The sequence below is a fragment of the Astatotilapia calliptera genome, chromosome 3 (genome assembly GCF_900246225.1).
Source record: "Astatotilapia calliptera chromosome 3, fAstCal1.2, whole genome shotgun sequence".
NCBI classification, from domain to species: Eukaryota; Metazoa; Chordata; class Actinopteri; order Cichliformes; family Cichlidae; genus Astatotilapia; species Astatotilapia calliptera.
Window position 1 is genome coordinate 30,112,425 of NC_039304.1, and position 20,877 is coordinate 30,133,301.

A 20,877-nucleotide genomic window follows, 5' to 3' on the forward strand; every position below is an offset into this window, starting at 1 on the left:
TTTCATAATGGCAAATGGCAATATAAACATGCTGTACATAATTTGATATAAATGCGCAAGTAGGAAATCTATATTACTGGAAGATATAGGTTTCATATTACAGTTTCACCAACAGATGTCGCCCTTGATCTATGAACCTAAAGAAAGACGAGAACTATTTATGTGTTCAGACGTCAATGGCATAAATAAGATATGCGTCTTTATAGATATCCTGAAATGCAGCAACATACAAAGTAATCTTGTCTAATCTGATAATAATACTTGACTGCATCACTGACCTATCCCAAAGTTAAGGTTAATCAGTAGCATGCATGACGTTAGCCAGCTAGCAACCTGAGGAGGGAAATGCTAGTCTCACGAATCACGATAACGTTAGCAATCGTGACTCACGATTGCTAACGTTATCTGAAAACCGTCAATTGAGTGACCATGATGAGTTGCTTTTAGTAGTCCATTCTATATTCATATCCACAACGTAAACAAACTACCCAACATCAATCATTTGCAACATTTGTTAACACAGTATGAACACTGCTAACAGGAGCTATCACAGAGTTGACGGACATGAGCGTGCAAGCAAGGGCTACAATAATGAACTTTTTTTATTATTATTATTTAAACATTGCCTTACCGGCAAGCGACGCCTGAGTTTCATCACGCTTCCTCTTCTTCTTTCTTTTCTCCGCTCCCGACTCCTGTTGCCGTTTCGAGGCCATGTTCAAACAGGTGTTTACCAATTATAGAACAGACCACTGGGAGTGGGGGGGCACCAGGAGGAGACTGGAGACAGGGCACAAAGCAGATTCACCCCTTTTCTCGGGAAAATTGTTTTATGTTGCTTTTGTATTGTTTAACCATATTAATGCATATGATATTTATAGTATTAATATGGTTTACTTTTTTTTTTTACGACCCTGATTTTTTTGGTGCCCTACCGGCCATTTGGTGCCCTACGCAGTGTGCGTTATGTGCGTTTGCGGAGCTACGGCACTGTCATCGATGCACTTCCTGATGTAGCTAGTCACAGATGATGTGTACTCCTCCAAGTTGGTCCAGTCGCCATTTGTTGTAGCCTCCCTGAACATGTTCCAGTCAGTGTGCTCAAAACAGTCCTGGAGAGCAGAGAGAGCTCAAGTAGGCCAAGTTCCCACCTGTCTCAGAACCAGTTTGGAGTGTCTGATGAGTGGTCTGTATGCCGGAATTAGCATAATAGACCAGTGGTCTGAGTTTCTGAGGTGGCGGCGGGGCTTCGCTCTCTGCACACTGGGAATGTTTGTGTAAACAAAATCCAGCATGTTTTGCCCCCCGTGGCAAAGTCAACGTGTTGATGGAATTTTGGGAGGACTGACTTGAGATTTTGCGTGATTGAAATCTCCGGCGATAATAAACAGTCCATCGGAGTGTGAGTTCGGGAGCTCACTGATCAGCTCGCAGAGCGCCTCCTTAGTATTAGCGCTGGGTGGGATGTACACTGCTGTAATGAGCACAACAGTGGCGAGTTGGCGCACAGTTGGCGAGCCAGCAGCCAGGAGTTATTGTGAAACTGCATGAGACTCATCTTATTAAGTATTACAACGATAAGAAACAATCAAAACCTAGTTTGACAAAATGGACGTAGTACTTAAAGAGGCAATTAAAATCCCTAACGCAGTAATCATAAAAGGGCTTACTAACAGCGACCTCGATGACGAAGTAGCTATTTACCTGGGGAAACACGGTTCAGTTAACCGCCACATCCGTATAGATGATCCGCATTCTGAATTTCACAGGCAGATGATAGCTGAATTCAATCATGCCAGCACAATGGATACTTTGAATCCCCTTTTGCCGCAGACTATCCAAAGGTTTGCTCAGCCTGAAGTCACGTTTGAGATTAGGAGTTTAACTGTGGTGTATGCAGCAAATGCAAGGAATGTCACCAGAGCATACATGAGACAACTGTCTGAAATGGCCAATCTTAGTGGCCACTCGCTAGAAAACATGCTCAAAGAGGGGCTAGCTAACTTAAACGCGCCCCCTCTATCCTCTCAGCCTACAGTTTCTCCCCCTGTTGACAGAGGCATGCACAGGGTGATCATTCCCCCAGTCAACCTGCTGCCGATTTCTCACAGTCTACGGATTCGATTCCAATCTTAAATCAAAACCTGATCGATCTTGACTCACCGACCCAGTTCCATCCCACACTTGAGCTTAACCCGCCCAATGTCTGGCGGGTGGTAGTTGAACATGTGGTGCGCAGTAGTGAAGTTTCTTCACACTCGCCCATGCCGAGTAGGATTAGAGCTTTCTCTGGGCGCATTCCCCGCCCTAACAGTGAAGCTGATTGCGACGCCTGGCGCACAAGTGTTGAAGTCCTCATGAGTGATCCAGTCGTTTCTGACTTGAACTGCACACAGAGGATACTTGACAGTCTCCTGTCGCCTGCCACAGACGTCACTAAGCATTTAGGTCCAAATGCTAGACCCTCTGAGTACCTGAGAGTACTCGATTCTGCGTTTGGAGCCGTCGAACATGGCGATGAGCTCTATGCGCGATTCATGAACACACTACAGAATGAAGGAGAAAGACCATCAGCCTATTTGCAAAGGTTACATGTCTGTTTGACCAAAGCAATGCGACGAGGAGGTGTCAATATGTCAAATTTTGACAAGCAATTGTTAAAGCAATTTATTCGTGGCTGTTGGGAGGACAGTCTCATCAGTGACCTCCAGCTAGGACAAAGAAAAGAGAGCCCACCTTCGTTCTCTGAGCTACTCTTGCTTCTACGCACGGAAGAGGACAAGCAAGCCTCAAAAGTCCGTCGTATGAGACAACATCTTGGTCAGAGCAAACCTGGCCCTAGCAATCCAAAGCACCGGGCCATGTCAAATGTACAAACAGCAAGTAGCTGTGAGTCCGACCTCGATGTGTTAAAGAAACAAATTGCTGATTTGAGTGCACAACTTAACAGTTGGAAAATAGAAAGCCAAAAGCAAAATCAGCCCAAGCACTCAAAGTCAAAGTGCCACACAGTTAATGCCAAAGTTGAAGTTTACCCCACGAAAAGGAAGGCTTCGACCACACAGAACTTTGCAAAAGCCAATGCAAAGCCGCGTCCTTGGTACTGCTTTCACTGTGGTGAGGACGGTCATATTGCCTCATCATGTGAAAACGAACTAAATCCATCCTTAGTGGCCACGAAGAGAAAACAGCTGAGAGAAAGGCAATCTAGTTGGGAAGCATCAACTAGGGCCAGTGATGAGCCGCCTTTAAACTAATCCCAGCCTCCAGTGTGGGACAAGTGGGGGCTGCCGGAGACAATTCTCGTCCCAAGCCACAATGTGCTTTTTCAAAGGAAGTTCAGTCAAAAGCGCCGTCTATACACCTTCCAAAGGGTTTGGTCGGAACCAAAACTTCTGCTACTGTCAACATCGCTGGCAGAGAAATGAACTGTCTTCTTGATACAGGGTCACAAGTGACAACCGTGCCTCAGAGTTTTTATGAGAAGCATCTCTCAGACTTGCCTATAAACCCGTTGGGCAAACGGCCAATCCGTCCCTTATCTAGGTTATGTAGAACTCTCAATCACCTTTCCCAAGAACTTTGTGGGTTCGGATATTAGTGTTAATACCCTAGCATTAGTTATCCCCCCTCTGCGAGCCGAGGCGCGAGAACAGATCTTGATAGGTACAAATACCTTAGATGCCCTTTATGCGGACTTCCATGAGTCCAGTGCGAACTTTCAGCCCGTCCCCCATAGTTTCAGAGCGCTCCTCAAAATCCTTGGAGTACGTCGAAAATCCGCTAGCAATTGCAGCCTTGGGTGTGCAAAGTTAATGGGTAAAAAGCAAGCCGTGGTGGCGGCAGGGCAGACGGCAGTTTTAGAAGCTTCGGTGTATATTCCCAACTCCATTAATGAGAAATGTGCAGTTGTCGAATCGTCATCAGATTTTCCCTTGCCCAGTGGTTTGCTTGTGTTAACTGGTCTTGTCAACCTGCCAGCCAAGCAGCCTTGTAAACTGCCGGTTGTAGTGAAAAATGAAACCGACCACGACATTGTTGTCCCGTCAGGCCGTGTGCTAGCCGACATTAATGCCGTGACCAGAGTCATATGTAAAGAACAGACAGAGAAGATGTCAAACTCTTCAGACCACTCAGGAAATTCTTCTCAACCTGAAGAAATCAGTTTCGACTTTGGAAATGACTTACCTGATGAATGGAGAAATCGTGTCACAAAGTTGCTAAATTCAATGCCTGAAGTATTTTCGCAGCATGCATTGGATTTTGGACACACAGAGAAGGTGCAACATCACATCAAGCTTAGTGATGAAACCCCATTCAAGTCCAGACCCCGACCAATACATCCACACGATGTGGAGGCCATGAGGAAGCACCTGCAGGAACTGCTCAACGCGGGAGTGATACGGGAATCTGAATCACCATTCGCTTCCCCAATCGTAGTAGTCAAAAAGAAAGATGGTTCAGTTCGCTTGTGCATTGACTACCGGAGGTTAAACCTCCAAACCATCAAAGCCGCATATGCACTCCCGAATCTGGAAGAAGCTTTTTCCGCTCTAGCAGGGTCAAAATGGTTCTCGGTCCTGGATCTCAAGTCGGGATATTATCAGATTGAAATGTCAGAGTCAGACAAACAGAAAACAGCCTTCGTGTGTCCCTTAGGATTTTGGGAATTCAATAGGATGCCCCAAGGGATCACCAATGCACCCTCCACTTTTCAAAGGCTCATGGAGCGGTGTATTGGTCCGATGAATCTTAAGGAAGTCCTTGTCTTTATTGATGATCTCATCATCTTTTCATCATCTCTTGAAGAACACGAGCAATGCCTGAAGAAGGTCCTGTTGCGGTTGAAAGAGTTTGGGTTAAAATTAGCACCCGAGAAGTGTAAATTTTTCCAAACCTCTGTTAAGTATCTCGGCCACGTGGTGTCAGAGCGTGGAGTCGAGACTGATGCAGAGAAGATCAAAGCCCTCACGAGTTGGCCCGTTCCCACCAACCTTAAAGAGTTAAGGTCATTTTTGGGCTTTGCTGGGTACTACCGGTGATTCATCCAGGGTTTTTCTAATATTGTAAGGCCGTTGAATGAGTTAACCGCTGGTTACCCACCATTGAGAAAAGGAAAGAAAAGACCCACGAAGCAACAAAGCTCCATGTACCATAGCCCGAAAGAGCTATTTGGTGACAGGTGGACTCAAAAGTGTCAAGAGGCTTTTGAACAAGTCATTGGTAGGCTAACCTCAGCCCCAGTGTTGGGTTTTGCCGACCCCAGACTCCCATATATCCTCCACACGGATGCTAGTACCATTGGCCTTGGTGCCGTTCTGTACCAACTCCAGGATGGACAGTTGAGGGCCATAGCCTTTGCTAGCAGAGGACTTTCAAGAAGTGAGATGAGATATCCAGCCCACAAGCTGGAGTTCTTGGCTCTTAAGTGGGCTGTCATCGAAAAGTTCTCCGACTACCTGTATGGTACGGAATTCACAGTAGTGACGGACAGTAATCCGTTAACGTACATCCTAACATCAGCGAAGCTGGATGCAACGAGTTACCGTTGGCTCTCAGCCTTGTCTACTTTTTCATTCCAACTCCAGTACAGGGCTGGTAAGCAAAACGTAGACGCGGATGCACTGTCTCGTCGTCCCCATGGTAGCCCAGGTGATGATCCTGTCTCACAGAAGGAAAGTGAAAGGATCCGGCAATTCGCCCTCACTCACCTCAGTGGCGATGACAAAGAAATGGTTTCTAGGGAGGTTGTACAGGCCATCTGCGAAAGGCATTCAGTTAATTCAGCAGGCCTGGATTCAGAGTCATTCACTTGCCCAGGTTTGGCTTTAGTTGAGTCCTTAGCCTTACATGCTACAGCTGTCCCTGATAGCTTTGCAGAAGAGCTGTTGAATGGTTCTCCTCTTCCCCCGCCTATGGCAGAGGATGAGCTCAGACAGAAACAGAGGCTAGACCCAGCTCTCGATGCTATAGTCACTCTGTTAGAAACTGGTCAGACCCCACCTCCCAGTCTTAGAGCAGAACTACCTGAGCTTCCCTTGTTACTGCATGAGCTCAGTCGTCTTGAACTGCAGAATGGAGTTCTTTACCGAAAGAGGCAAACCAGTCCAGACATCTCCTTTCAACTCGTGTTACCCGAGGAGTTGAGGCCAGTAGTCTTCCAACACCTCCACAGTAACATGGGCCACCTAGGAACTGACTGCACTATTGACCTGGTCAGAACTCGGTTTTACTGGCCAAAAATGAAGACGTCAGTTGAAAAAATGATCAACACGTGTGAACGGTGTGTTCGCCGGAAGTGTAGGCCAGAGAGGGCAGCTCCCCTCATGAACATCAAGACAAGCAGGCCCCTTGAACTGGTCTGTATAGATTATCTATCTATTGAGCCAGATCAGTCTAACACTAAGGATGTATTAGTTATGACTGATCACTTCACTAAGTTCGCAGTAGCTGTCCCTACACCAAACCAACGAGCGCGCACTGTTGCAAAGGCCATCTGGGAGAACTTCATTGTTCATTATGGTGTCCCAGAGAGACTTTTAAGTGATCAAGGCCCCGATTTCGAATCGAAGACAATAAAAGAACTCTGCGCAATTATTGGCATGAAAAAGATACACACAACGCCGTACCACCCCAGAGCCAATCCAGTTGAGAGGTTCAACAGAACACTTCTCCAAATGCTTGGCACCTTGAATGACAATGAGAAGTTGCATTGGAAAGAGTATGTAAAACCTCTAGTAAATGCATATAATTGTACCAAGAATGATGTGACGGGCTATTCGCTTATGTGCTGATGTTTGGGAGACAACCAAGGCTTCCCATTGATCTAGTATTTGGGTTGCCTGTGAATGCCCAGAAGAAGTCGCACTCCCAGTACATCAGTGATCTAAAACATAGGTTGGAGGAGAGTTTTAAGATCGCAACCTCAAACGCACAAAAGAATGCTGAGCGCAATAAAACCCGCTTTGACAAGCAAGTGGTTGACTCAACTCTGAACGTGGGTGACAGGGTTCTCGTGCGTAATGTTAAACTGAGGGGAAAGCATAAGTTGGCAGACAGATGGGAAGATGATGTGTACGTAGTTCTGAAAAGAGCAGGCGAACTACCAGTCTATACGGTTGAACCGGAAGCGAAAGAAAGACCAGTCCGAACATTGCACAGAGACCTGCTCCTTCCTTGTAGCTTCATACCGGTCACGGAGTCAACTGAAAACAGTCCCAAAAAGCCCCAAGCTCGGCGGAACAGAAGGCAAACTGTTGTTCAGGAAGACGACGACGACCTCGACTCCGAGTATTTACCAGTACCTACCTGGATACCAATCTCCATTACCAGCTCTGTCAAGCCAACTCTCGTTGTGCCCCGCACTGAAAGTGTGCAAAGACACTTTCTAGCTTATGATGAAGCCAAACGTGACAATCCCACCGAATGTGACAATCCCACCGAATGTGACAATCCCATCGGACGTGACAGACAATCAGAGGAAATTGAGGAAACGGAAGTTGTGAACTTACCTGAAACTGCAACTGAAAACTTACCCGAACATGTGGACTTACCTGAGCCTAGCTTGCTGGAGACCAACATTCAAGTTGAAGATCCTGTGGAGAGAACCCAGCAACCTAGCAAGCAAGTCCTGCCCAATGTGGATGAGACGATGCTAGAGCGTCCTAATGACCAAGAAGGAGTCATAACTGAGCAGCCTAGTTCGCTTGGTTCACAGAACAGCTCTCAGGAAGAACATGACGTTCTTCGTCGATCTCAAAGGTCATGTCAAGCACCAGAAAGGTTGCAGTATTCTACCTTAGGTAACCCCTTACCTAAGGTATTTTACTGTTGTTAATGCAGTATTTAATAGCCTAAACGAAGCCATTTCAAGCTTTATGCAGTCTAGCCATTTAGATGCACAGGGACGTGCATACCATCACGTGGGGAGGGTGTAACCCACATTTGAGTATGGCTTAGATAAAATATGCCAGAATGAGAAAAGAATCATTAATCTAAGCAGCACACTTCATTTATAATGAATAAACTATAGGTGCAGCAGTTAAGGAGTTAACTGTTCTGGTTTAGACACGTGTTACTCTAGGCCAATGAGCTGCTGAAACATGGTACAGGCTCCGCCTGCCGCCCCTGCCTAGGAGGACACAGATTGTTCTCTTCTCTCTTTTTCGCTCGCGAACCTTCCATGAGCAAGCTAGTAAGGAAACGAGACACGGCGAATTATTGAGACAAGGTATGAAAAAGAGTAATATAGGCGGAGAGTTAGCACTCACCGTTTACTAAAACTATTTTATTGTTTGTATATTGCTAAGACGAGTAATTAGCTGGTTCTTTTTACATTGCTTAGTCGAGAAAGGTCGGGAGTTAGAGACGACGCCATTTCATCGGTCGTGCGCCATCTCGCGCTGCTCCGTCTTTCTAATTCTGAGATCGGTGAGCAAAGTATTTTACTTGTTCATTATTTATCTGTGTTTCATGAATGCCTTGCAAGTAAAATGTTCCAGTGTTTAATGATAATTGTTTAGGAATGTTCTGTAGGAAACTGTTCAATTTACTGAAACCCAGTAGTTGAAGCGAATGTGTGAATTGTGATTTTATGAGGAACTTAATATGTCCCATGACACTGTCCTTGACAGGTCAGGTTTTTTTTGTTGTTTGGTTTTGTTTTTTGTTTCTTTGGTTTGTATCTTCCTGGTGCATTCCAACGGATCCTGAAATTGATAGCGAGCCAACCCCGTTGAAGGACCAATTGACTTTGTTCTGTCCTGCACATCAGAGTGTGGTAGGCCAGATGTAACAAAACAGAAACACACCACGCCATTTTGTACTAGTAGTCCCCCTTCTTCACATACATCCCTCTGGACTCGCGGGTGGGTTGTTATAAGGACTTGGGTTCACGGACTCTGTACATTCCATAAATGTGAACAAAAGTGAGTGTGAGCGGTTGGAAATAACCCTCCAGCTGATTAACTGTTGCTAATTGTAACGAAATCTGTGAAAATGCAAGTAAGTGTTAACATTTATATGCTGATGATTGAAATTGTGGTTCATTGTTGGATGTGAACTGTACTTCTAGAAAGGGTGCACCCAGGTAAGATTTCTTTCTCATCGAGTGATTACTGTGATTTTGCCAAAAGGTATCATTAAGAGAGTACTGGTACCGAAAGGGAATAATTTCATTTGTAAATGTTTTGAATGTTTATCATAATGTTCTGTTGTTTCTAAATGAAAAGAAAAATACAACTCCGGTAACTTTTCAAAACTCGCGGTTGTCTGAGTCTCATTCAGTTCGCCTCTCCTGTACGTAGCCGAACCTACTGGTCCAAATCATTGAGCTCTTTGGTGTCAAATTTGGGTGACCGCCATCTCATCTACTTGTAATAATAATATTTGTAAACTTGTAATAATTCTACTTGTTCCCACTGTGTTCCCCACCTGTTTCTACTCGCCTCATATCCTCTTGTAGTTATTGTCTCAGTCTTCCGTCGCTTTTTCAGTTTTCTGCCTCTGTTGTGTATTTGCTCTTGTTACCCAGATACTTAGCTGTGTGTATTCTAGTGTTCCCTGGATCATTACAACACTTGTGTGTTCATAAGTCAGTTTTCTTAGTATTGATTCCTTTTGGACTTTTTAAACCTGACAGCAATAAAAACTTGTCCTTTTTTGATTTTGTCTACAGATGAAGCTCTGTACAGTTTGTAATCTGTCCACTTAAACATGTTTTGTCTGTGGATATAGTTTCATTATTCCTCATCCTGAACAGAACTCATAGACTGGGCAGCATCGTTCCTCTTTTTAGTAGTCCTGTCAGCAATTTTTCTTTTCGTTTATAAAAATAGAACTTCCAAGCAAATTGTTTCTGTGGGGTACTGTGTGTTTCCCCGTCCTTCACTCGTGTATGTTCATTTGAAGAGGAAAAACCTTCCACGGGACTCCGATATGAAAATATACAAACAGAAATATAATTCAGAGCATGTAAATTGTCTTACAGGCGTAATGAGGTTTAAGTTACCCTCAACAACAAACAAACTACGGTAGAAAAACCGTGTGGCTCTGCAGCGTCTTGCCTCTGCTATGTCCCCACCCCCTCAGCACCGTGTGCACTTAGTTGCATAAATCCATGATGCATAGATTTAAAGTATAAACCTAGCCTTTAAAGTGAACATATTCAAAGTTTTACTTTACCAAGCCAAAACACAATAAAATAATTTTAGTTTCACTATAAACATGAATTTACTTATTAAATTACTAATTACCCAAAATAAGTTTAACAGCAAATATAAATTGAACTATAGTAACCTGGCTCCCACACTGTGTGTCCTGCTGTGTAGACTTGCCTTTCTTAAGTTTAACATAGTTTCCTTGTGTTTCTCTTCACTTATTACAGCAGTTCTGGTGAAATCACACTTCTTAGGCTGACTAAGGCTGCACAGAAAACGTGACATAGCAGGAGATCAGGGACTATCATGGTGCTGCGTCTTTAGACCCAGCTTTAAGTTACAGACCAAGATTCATATTCTTCAGTATCCTGAGTAATTGGGCCTAACTTTTGCTTCATACATTTATGATACCATATAATGTTTTTGTCTTTACACCATCAGGCTATAGTTTAGTTGTTGGTCATAGGTACACACCGGCTCACTCCTTGGCGGCCGCTTGTCGGGGCCTGGAGCCTGGGGCTCGCTCGGGCCTCTCGGCCTGGGGCTCGGTCACTCAGGCGCAGCTGGCTGCCGGCGGAGCTCACGGGCGCGTCACTGCAACTCCCCCTGGCTTCTGCTCCGCGGCTGCTGAGTGAGCCCTCATCTGGGACTCTCCTCAGCTCTTTCCGGGACAGTGGCACAGCTGCCCCTCTGTTGGTCTTCCTTGGTCTCTTGTGTTCTGGGGGCCTCTGGATGTCTGGAGTTTTGATCTCCTCCACACCTGCTTCACGCCCTGGAGGACGGGGCTGTGGCCCCCCCACACCCTCTAGCAGATTATTACATGAAGGAACCTTTTAACAAACAAAAAACAAGCGCGTCCATGCTCACAGGTGTACACACGGGTGATCTCACCCACAAACTACACCCTTTTTGGCTCCTACCTCAAAGCACACTGTGTTCTGTTGATCTTATGTGCTGCACAATAATGTTTAACATTGAGTATTTACTGTCATATTCCCATATATCATTGTGATGTTGTTTATTCTATTACTCTTGTTCTCTTCTGCTTGCTTTCTTTTTTCTTTCTCAGCAGGTGATCCAGGTGATTGATATATGCATTTTTTTTTCTCTGCCCGTTCTGTTGGTTTTTGTCTTTTGCCCTTCTCCCCCGTCCCTCTTCTCAGCTGTTTCTCTTCCCCTCTTTCTTTCTCCCCTTCTTTCCTCCAGTCAAGTCTGTCCCGTATTCAGTAAGTGAAAATAAAATAAACAATAAAAGGTAAATCAAATGGACCATTACGGCAAGGCTGGGATGGTCAGTTTGGTAAAGTAAATCCGTTGGGCATCTTTCTTTGCCTTTAGACAACAATTCTGATGGCAAAAGAGCCAAACGGGACAGGCCAAAAAGAAAAAAAAAAAAAAAAAAAGTTACAGACCAAGATTCATATTCTTCAGTATCCTGAGTAATTGGGCCTAATTTTTGCTTCATACATTTATGATACCACATTATTTTTTTGTGTTTACACCATCAGGCTATAGGTTAGTTCTTGGTCATAGTTTGTTTATGTTCTGCTTCAGTTTAATCTTTCTTCTGTGTCATGGATTCAGCCAGACACCTCCAGAAAGACCCTTTATATTGGTTCTGATTAGCAATAAGCATGATTAACTATCACCAACCTACTTAACACTCACACTAGGGCTGCTCGATTATGGCAAAAATGATAATCACGATTATTTTCACTGAAATTGAGATCTCGATTATTTGACGATATTTATTTAACCCTTTAAGACCAACTATAGAAGCAAGTCCACCAGAGCTTATATTTTTTTTTTACATGTTGTAGTGCCATTGGGAGCATTTCAAGTTGCTATACGTCAATACAACTGCTATTGCCCATATTTTAATAATATGTATGCATTAAGTCCATAGTAACTACATTAATTGCAAAAAAAGTGCAATAAACTACAAAAAAATTGAAAATCATTTTTGTTTTTGTTTTTTTTACATATATTTCTACTTGGAGAAATTTAAGAGGTTTATCCCTCAAAACTTTAAATGCAAAAATAGTTTACAACAACAGGAAATTTATTTTGAGTGTCTTCATAGTTTTATTTTGGAGATAAAGCAATTTTTATATACTGCAGGAAAAACAAAAAAAAACAATCCTATGATTCAAATTTGCAAAGAAAACAGCATGTGCATCAAAATAAACTATATCCAGCAGTGCAATATGAGTTCTAAGCATCCCAGAAACTATTCAGAAAAGTCAAACATGACTTATAAAAACACAAGTATAGGTTTTTAAGGCCTACAAGTAAAAAACTACATTTTCCGCGAAGATGACGTCTCTTCCGGTTTCTGGCAATGGCGGACATGCGATAGTTTGCGCTGCCGTCTGTTTCAATGTGGGAAGTGTTACGAACAGCTGATCGGATCGGCAAAGCGTGTTTCTAGAATATTATGTTTTTGTTCCTGCAAGTGCTTTTTATGCAATTTTTGCAAAGCTTTATGTGGAAGGAAACCATGACCTAGGACAAGCTGATGGCATGAGATGTGAGTACAACTCCTCTGGTTTCATATGCAAAAAAAAATGATTGCGCTAGCTTACACGGTTCTGGTTCTACAGGGATTTAAAAATAGTTATGCAAAACGGAGCATGCCCACTCTGACCGGCTTTAAAGGGTTAACAATAACAATGTATTGAATAATGACTTTTAAAAAATAATATAAAACAGTGTGCAAATACTGATAACAGTGCAAATGTTTGCAATATAAGAAATAAATGAAAAATCTATGTTTAGTGAACTTTGCACTGTTGCTCTGTGGTGCAGCTACGACACCGTAGCAAAGTTTACACAGTATGTCTACTTGATCCACGTCTGACTCCGCGAACCCATAATGTTTCCACACCACTGAAGTTTTTTTTTTTTACCCCTCTTTTCAACCAACAGCAGTGACTCTCCTCTCCAAATAACTTCTGCTTAGCTTTCCGAGTTTCCCTCGAGTCCTCTTAATTGTTGTGACGCGTGTTCGAAACGCAGAGAGGTGCGCTCGATTTGCCACACGGAGCAGCGCGAGAGTAAAGCACGAGGGAGGGGCTAATAATCGGCTCAGTCACTTTTAATGATCGTTGAAAGCCCAGATCGTAATCGTGATTAAAATTCGATTAATTGAGCAGCCCTAACTCACACATGATGACAGGCCACAGACTTCCACACTCTTATCTTCACCACATTCCTCCAGCCAGTCTCACACACAGAGACTAATATGTTGAGGTTGGAGGTGAATGATGCCAGTGCAGGCAAAATCCAGACATTAAAACAATTTTTCTTGTTCATCCTATTAATTAGGGTCATACTTCAATTAGAATTAAGCATGATTAATTATTTGGAGAACAGCATATAGATAAACATATAGATGTTAAATCCTCGTACTCCACTTTTAAGTCTTTGTCTCTGTGGTAGGTGTTCGTTACTCCCTGTTTTCTTTTGGTAACCTTTTTCTTATATGTTAGTGGTCAGCTTTACTTTCCCCATCATTTCCCCAGTTAGTCCCAGCTGTTCTTCCACCTGTTTCCTCTTCCTACTTTACCTTTTATGCATTTATTGTTTGAGTCTCGCCTTGTTTCTTGCCGCATTCGACCCTCTTTGGTTGTGTGTCTTCTGTCTTATCTATTTAAATTTGTTCTGTGAGTCACAGAGAATAAAATCAAGATTTTTTTTTAAAGTTTATTACCATGTTCTGAATTTAAGGTCCTGCTCTGTCTGCCACACAGTCATCATATGACAGAAACAGTAAATGGATTGTTCTCTTTCTTTAACCCTTTAAAGCCTGTCGGAGCTGGCACGCTTGGTTTTGCGTAACTATTTTTAAATCCCTGTAGAACCGGAACCACATAAGCTAGCGCAATACATTTTTTTGCATATGAAACCGGAAGAGTTGTACTTACATCTCATGCCATCAGCTTTTCCTCGGTCACGGTTTCCTTCCACATATAGCTTTGCAAAAACTGCATAAAAAGCCCTTGCAGGAACAAAAACATAATATTCCAGAAACACGCTTTGCCGATCCGATCAGCTGTTCGTAACACTTCCCACATTCAGCGCGAACGATGGCGTGTCCGCTATTACCTGCCCGAAACCGGAAGTGACATCATTTTCGCAGAAAATGTAGTTTTTTACTTGTAGGCCTTCAAAGCCTATACTTGTGTTTTTATAAGTCATGTTTGACTTTATGCTTTTCTGAATAGTTTCTGGGATGCTTAGAACTCAAATTGCACTGCTGAAAATAGTTTATTTTAATGCACATGCTGTTTTCTTTGAAAATTTGCATCATAGGATTGTTTTTCGTTTTTCCTGCAGTATATAAAAATTGGTGTATTTCAAAAATAAAACTATGAAGACACTCAAAATAAAATACCTGTTGTTGTAAACTCTTTTTTGCAACTTTTTTGTATTTTAAGTTTTGAGGGATAAACCTCTTAAATTTCTCCAAGCAGAAATATATGTAAAAAACCAAAAACAATTTTCAGGTTTTTTTGTAGTTTATTGCACATTTTGCAATTAATGTAGTTACTATGGACTTAATGCATACATATTATTAAAATATGGGCAATAACAGTTGTATTGATGTATAGCAACTTGAAATGTTCCCAAAATGGTACTACAGCATGTAAAATATAATATAAGCTCTGGCAGACTTGGTTCTATGGTAGGTCTTAAAGGGTTAAAAAAGTGGTTAAAAAAAAAACAAAACTAATTTTGACTTATAATGAAACATATTTAAATAATAAGAAAGCTGATTAAAATGAACGTTCACAATAAAATTAGAATATTTACAGTATAAGACATTTAAAAGAAATGATGGGAGAAAGAAGTATGTACAGTTATTTCAAGTGATCTGATGGATATAAGAGGTCTGGTGTTTGCCTGAATGGGAAGTCTCTGGCAGTGTCACTTTATCTGACATGGATGGAGTACTGCAAGAGTTTGTCTTTTGGCAAGTGCAGCATCACACAGGGTGGTCTGCAGGTGGTTCTTGTGGAGTCTTCTTTCTTTACCATTAAATACATTTTCGGTGCTGGCTCAATCGACAATTACAAAACAGCTGAAGAGCTGCTGTTAAGAGCTGTGGCTGAATTTGGATTGACATTATTGTAGTCAGAGCTCTCCTCTGGGTCACCACGTTGCCCTGTTCAGGTGATCAAATGAAAGCATTTCAAGTGTAATTATTAATGATGATAATTATCAAGGTATTTTCTCATGGTCATCACCTCACATTTTGTGCACTCACTTGTCTTGTTAATGACTGAGCTGAATCCCAGATGTGACATTGTTGTAATCACCTTCTGCTGGACCTGAAATAAGAATCTGATTGACTTTCATGTTAAACACAGTTACTGTATCATCATCCAGCTTCCACAAGCTCTGTATTAATGAAAGTGTAAACTTTACCATTTTCAGTGTTTTCACATCTTCTGACTGTCTCATAGACACAACGATCACCTGCAGGTCAGAGAAAATCAGTCACCTCGTGTCTGTGATACTAAATTAAACACAAATATTCTTACAAATAACATTTATATTAAAAGCTGCAGCAGATGTAACAAGTACAGTCTTGTTGCAAATCGCATCAGAATATTTGAAACTGCATGAAAAACTAACCATGAAGAAGAGAGGAGTACACTTGCTGCTGATCTTCATCCTGACTCAGCGTCTGCTCATTAGCAGCACCTTCATTAAAAATGTAAAATTAGATGTTTGTTTTATGTTGTTGTGGATTATACATTCTTGTGAACAGTTTGCATTTTATGACTCAATGCTGCATCTGTGTATTTAATCATTTAAGATATAAAATATGTAATATTAGAAGAAAAATATGAAAATCTCACCTTTGAACTTTTTACAGCAATACAACAAGAGCAGGATGAAAATAAATGTAATTCCAGAAATTGTTCCAATGCTTATCAGAATAGGAAATGAAGAGATTTCAGGACTCGGGACATCTACTGTGGATAAGAAACATACGTTTTAAACTGAACCTAAGTTATAAGTTAAAAAAAGTTAAATAATATATTATAAACTCACCCTTTGTATCAATGCTGACTGACTGGCTGTCCTCTGTGTAGTAAACTGGGTTTCCTCTTCCTCCTCTGCACCTGTAGAGTCCTTTCCTGTGAGACACTGATTTGTCCATTTGAGTGGAAAACTGCATCTTGTGTGGTCAGAGGTTCAGAGGAGTTCTCATCTCTGTACCAGTAGTATTTCCATCCAGATGATGATGATGATGAGTTCACAGAGCAGGTCAGGGGTCACACTGCCCCCCTACTGGGATGTCTCTCATATCAGAAGTTATTTGGGCCTTTGGTTGATCTGCTGTTGAGTCTAAACAAAGACAGAAAGAAAATATGAATATATACCCCACACACAGGCTGGGATCACACCAGTCTGATGTAATCTGCATGTGTCTGTATGTTGTTGGGAATAAACTTGCTCTCCAGTTTCCAGCAACACATAGGAAGGAATAAGAGCAAACTGAAATGGTATGAGTGCTCTTACAGAGGCCGATAATGCATTTTATTCTTTTAGTGTTTATTTTTTTCTGTTTCATTATGATTCTTCTCTGGATTTATAAAAGAGTACCACAACAGAAGACACAGAACTTCTTCCCAATTGAAGTTTATAATTCCCAGACTAGTAGTAGTCTAACTAGTAGCTGCACAGAGAAATTTGAAATAGAAACACTTTATTTATGAGATTTTTAATTTCAGACTTTCATAAAGCATTTTCATTTGTTTAGATTATTTGTTCATGGCAAGTTTGCTTTGATTAGCGGATAGTCTTCTTCCTACAGACCAGAAGAAACGCATCAATATATTTCTCTGTATCTATAAACTTCCTGTTGCAAAAATACACACTAATATCAAAAAGTCACACATCACTGTTCGTTCCATCAATACAACAAAATGCAATGATTTATCTACCACTGTTCTTAAATGAAGTCTTTGAAAGCATCAATTTCCTGACAAAAAGAGAAAGAAGAAAAATCTTCAACAGTAATGCAACTGAACAAGGAAAATATTGCATTACTTCTTATAACTCCATTAATCACAAAGACAACCAGTAATTAAAAAATATATATAAATCTTACTATCTATTATAAAAAGGATAATGTAATATGGTTAATATGCTACATCTTTACCCCACACATTCTGTCTACTTTGTATTTCCACAGACATCACCTCAGTGTTTGTTTGTAATAATATTTTTTCCACCTTGTCAGTTTTTTTCTGTTTTTTGTATTTCTGTCATTATTGTCCTCAGGTGATGGAGCAGGAGGTCAGCATTGGCGTCTCTATACCAGCTGAAAGTTCATGACAACAAAGTGGTGACAACTGTCTACAATGAGGCTACTATCAGCTGCAGCTCTTTGTCTGACTAACAATGTAACATGCTTTGTAGACATTGAATTCATCATGTGCTGACCATGATGACATTTGGTCAAATGGAAGATCACTACAACTGTGACAAAGTGGAGAAGCAGTTTAATTCTCTCCATTTGTCCCATATGTGTTGTTACCCTTTTTTTTGCACATTGTACACATTATTCTGTTTTCTATTGTATTTGCTATGAATTTGCTATTTGTCAAGTAACATTACTTCATCTCACTTCCCCCGGGTTTTGTTTGTGTAAGCGTTTTGGTTGCCGGCCAAATCAAAAACATTCTGCCAACATTAAGACAATACTCAAGTTCTCTTTCTTTATGACTTTATTATGTTACAGATTAAGTCATTTGTTCATGACTTCACTTTGTTTGTCTTTTCAGTCATCATTGAGTAGTGATGGGACGTTCTGTATCGAGGCTTCGGAGCGTGTGTCGAGTAATGGAGGGGGCGTTCCGCGAAGCGCGTATCGAGGCTTGCTTCATTTATGGGAGGAGCTGAAAATGATGGACGTCCGAAGCCTCGCTGCCCGGCTGTACCACGTGACTGGTTCATGAAGCGGTTCGAACTTTGCCGCAAATAATCATTTTCCATACTGCCAGCATAATATACACAGTATATGCCATCCACTACACTATAGGTGTTTTACACACTCCTTTTGTTGTTGACATTTACAGGCTGTGTGCAAAATGCCACACTCTTCAAATTCATGCCAGCTATTATTTTTACGTCCAGTAGGTGTCCTGCTAGAGCAAATGAAGCTTCATGAAGCTTCGCGTTGGGGTGAAACCAATTGGATGAAAAGCTTCAGTGCTTCATGGGGCTTCATCTGCCCATCACTAATCATGAGTGGTCAGGTGTGGGGAACGGCCGCCTGGCATTTCCTCATTTTAAAGTCCTGATCATGTCACACATGACATCATCAGGTCAAAACCCAAGTGGAGGGTTTCTTTTTCCAGAGAGATGCTTCCTTTTGTTTGTGTTTAATTTTAAAGGGATTTGTTTGAATGTTTTTCCTTGTTGTTAATACTGCCATTTAGTTGTGTAAATGTGCATATTAGAAGTGTGTAGAGGTTTTGTGTTTTTAGATAATCTGTGTAGAGTTTTAGATCCCTCAGTTGAGTGAGTGGTACTGGCTGGGCAATTGGAGGGAAATTGATGGCCCTATTTAAAGCCAGTCTCTACCAGATGCAGGAGAGAGGAGAGGTGAGCCATGGCACCAGAGCCATGGCACCAAGCCATGGCACCAGAGCCATGGCACCAGAGCCATGGCACCAGAGCCATGGCACCAGAGCCATGGCACCAGAGCCATGGCACCAGAGCCATGGCACCAGAGCCATGGCACCAGAGCCATGGCACCAGAGCTATGGCACCAGAGCCATGTCATGTTTTGTTAAATGAATTGATTTGGGGTAAGTTTTGTTAAGTTACATTAAAATTAAGTTCACTGTAAATAAATTGCTCACCTTGGAAACCTAAAATGTCTGCATAGTCTGCTTCCCTACCACCTTCCTTGACATTCGAGTCTGACTACTTCACAACAACAAACATGACTTACTTGATGCTGACAATGTGAAGGCTTCACTCCACTCTGTTGAAGAATATGAGTCATCTCTGCGTCGACTCTTACACATGTAGTCTCCACTGCTGGACTCAGAAACTCTGAATGTCACATCATTATTGTGTGTCCACTGTGTGGGTGTGCTGGGTGCTCTCCATTCATACCACCACTCAGTGGTTTCACCTCCTTCCTGCACCTCACATGTCAGAGTGATCGTCTCACCTCTGAATATCTGAGGCCAGTTGGGGTTGTTTTACAACAACTTTATTGGAAACTGTTTACACATATTAACAGTTGAGATACAAATATAAACATGAAATCAACACAGAAAACTTAACATTGTATGTCTGATAATCATGAGTGAATGTATATTTCAAACTAAATTACTGAACTCACTTTTTCTCAATGGTGACATGATCACTTATATCAGTGTAGTAAACTGGGTTTCCTCTTGTTCCTCTGCAGCTGTAGATTCCTCCTTGAGATACTCTGATATCTCTGTTTTGTTGATCTCTGATTTGAACTTCAGAGGTTGTTTGGGTTCGTCTGAACCACTCATATTTCCATCCATCAGAGCTCTGCAGAGAGCAGGTCAGTGTCACACTGCCCCTACTGGTATGATTGTTGTTCCTGCTGTCAGTGTGGCCCAGGGTCTATATTCTGTTATCAAAAAGACGAAAAGAAAACACAAAGCCATTGAAAAACATTTTAAAATATGCTTTCATTTTATTTAAATTCCAACTTCCAAGAAGAGATGTCTTTGTTGAGCACGCATCATTCTCAGGGACTCCTCTCATCCTGCCAATAAACTCTTCCAGCTCCTCCCCTTCAGCTGACGCTACAGGACCCTACAGACTAAAACCAGCAGGTTTATGAACAGCTTCTTCCCCACAGCTGTCAGCTTACTGAACTCAGTCCCCTGCTGAACCTTTCCATCCACACCCACTTATCCCTCCTAATGACCATGATCATGACTGTCATTCATTCTCAACATTCAGAATATGCTTACATTGGTTACTGCTATAGTTTAGGACACTGAACCAGTATAGTCTCTGGTATAGTGCGTACACTGTTCACTATTATAGTCTGTTCAGAGCGCTACGCTTCCACTGTGAATATATTCATAGCACTTTGTAGATCTGTTTACCATATGTAGCACATCTGTATATATTTAGCAAAACTTTATATTTGTTCATAGTACATCTGTATTTCTGCCCGTCTGTATAGCAATACAGAACATCTGTATACTATATAGATCATCTGTATATCTGTACATATGTCTGTAGGTCATCTGTATATTTGCTCTCTCTGTATATAATCTGTTCATAACTATCCCACCATTTATTTATACTACCCTTATCTGTATATAATTGCTCCTATTTTTAAGCACTTACTACTCTTGCACTCTAAACAGATGCAAACTGTATTTCCTTAACCTGTATTTATAGATGTGTAGTGACAATAAAGTTGAATGCTAATCCTAATTAAATTTATTTTTTTAATATAGTTTAAGATCATTTTAATTTTTTCTGACATAGTAAGAGAGCTACAATATTGAGGTTAGTCAGGTAATTCAGGTTGTAGATCTCTAAATAAGCACATTTCAAATGTTTGTCCATTCTTTGGCCTGAAGAAGTCACACTGAATGTAAACTAATGAAGTTCACTGTTGAAGGAAACACACGATGGGTTCAGAGGGATCTGCCTGGTTTCACATTTAGATAACAGAAACATCGTCACC

The 20,877-nt window shown here is 41.6% G+C and overlaps 1 long non-coding RNA gene across 3 annotated transcripts; it reads right to left on the reverse strand.

Moving 5' to 3' along the window:
* Window positions 1-14,942: 14,942 nt before the first annotated feature.
* Window positions 14,943-16,296, reverse strand: LOC113019211 (uncharacterized). Of its 3 annotated transcripts, none has more exons than XR_003271983.1 (6): window positions 16,221-16,296; window positions 16,025-16,141; window positions 15,798-15,866; window positions 15,588-15,638; window positions 15,427-15,503; window positions 14,943-15,324 (listed from the first exon to the last, which is right to left on the reverse strand). It is a non-coding gene; the product is annotated as an uncharacterized LOC113019211 (long non-coding RNA). The 3 variants fall into 3 exon arrangements; XR_003271982.1 differs by having other exon boundaries at window positions 14,944-15,324; window positions 15,427-15,490; window positions 16,025-16,138; XR_003271981.1 differs by having other exon boundaries at window positions 14,945-15,324; window positions 15,427-15,490.
* Between the last annotated feature and the right edge of the window lie 4,581 nt (window positions 16,297-20,877).